This window comes from Lagopus leucura, unplaced genomic scaffold, assembly GCF_019238085.1.
Source record: "Lagopus leucura isolate 7727_CA_CO unplaced genomic scaffold, USGS_WTPT01 Super-Scaffold_100044, whole genome shotgun sequence".
In the NCBI taxonomy this organism is placed as follows: Eukaryota; Metazoa; Chordata; class Aves; order Galliformes; family Phasianidae; genus Lagopus; species Lagopus leucura.
The window spans coordinates 815,136-816,176 of record NW_024962291.1 but is presented as its reverse complement, the minus strand read 5'-3'; the positions used below and the strand labels follow the sequence as shown (position 1 = coordinate 816,176).

The 1,041-nt window shown below is 71.5% G+C and overlaps 1 protein-coding gene across 2 annotated transcripts in view; it reads left to right on the top strand.

The window, feature by feature from the left end:
- The first annotated feature begins 757 nt into the window (after window positions 1–757).
- LOC122187243 (GTPase HRas) overlaps window positions 758–1,041 on the top strand; it is a 34,757-nt gene continuing 34,473 nt past the window's right edge. Inside the window, exon 1 of one of the 2 annotated variants that reach the window (XM_042884577.1) lies at window positions 758–960. The gene's annotated coding sequence lies outside the window, so the exon portion shown is untranslated. The remainder of the gene's footprint in view (window positions 961–1,041) is intronic. The other variant, XM_042884576.1, reaches the window with a different exon arrangement.

The following is a 1,041-nucleotide window of genomic DNA, read 5'->3' as shown; positions in this document are numbered from 1 at the left end:
TCAGAGCGAACAGCATTTCTGCAGTACCAGGAGCACAGACTTTATTTGGAGCCATATTCTGCAGTCCTGCCTCAAAGCTTGGGCATGTATTAGCAACAGTGCAGTCAGCAGGAGCACTGTGGTGATCAGCACTGGTGGGGCCGCACCTCGAGCCCCGCGTTCAGTCTGGGGCCCCTCGCTACAAGAAAGACATCGAGGCGCTGGAGCGCGTCCAGAGAAGGGCAACGAAACCGAGAAGGATCAGGAGCACAAGTCTGACGGGGAGCGGCTGAGGGAACCGGGAGCGTTCAGTCAGGGGAAGAGGAGGCTCAGGGGAGCCCCGTGGCAGTCGGAGCGCCCCACCCGCGGGGCCGCCCGCAGAGCCCCCCACAGGCGGCGCGTCGGCGACAGGCCCCAAGCGCCACAGGCCGGCCGGCCGCAGCGCCACCGCCCCACAGCCAGGCCGCGGGTGGGCGGGCCGTGGTGGATGATTGACGGGCGGCGCAGCCCACCCGGAGGGCGGTGGCGGCGGGGGCCGCCTATCAGGGCCGGCGGGCGGCCGTGAGTGGCGGCGGGGCGGGGCCGGCAGCCTGGGCGTGTGCCGCGGCCGCCGGCGGGGCGCGCTCCCGCTCCGCTGCGCTCCCCCCGCACGCACATTGTCCGGGCGGCGGCGGCGGCACGGAGCGCCCCGGCGCCCGGTGCCAATGCGGGGCGGGCGCGGCACGCCGGGGGAGCCTCCGCCACCGCGGTGGAAACTTCACCTCGCCGCCGCTCCGACGCACGGCTGAGCGCGGCGGGAAGCCCCGGGCGGTGGAGGGGCGGGGGGGGGAATCGCTCGATTCGGTGGTCGAGTTTGTTTTTTTTCCCCCCGGAGAGGAGAGGGAAAGAAAAAAACAACAACCCAAACCCAAACCAAACGCAAAACAGCGCTATTCCACCGCAAACTTCCGCCGCCCTCCGCAGGACGCGCATCCCGCCCGGGTGAGTGACCGGGGACGGGACGGGACGGGGCGGGGGGCACACGGCGGCCGCAGCCGCACGCCCACCTGTTCGCGGGGCACC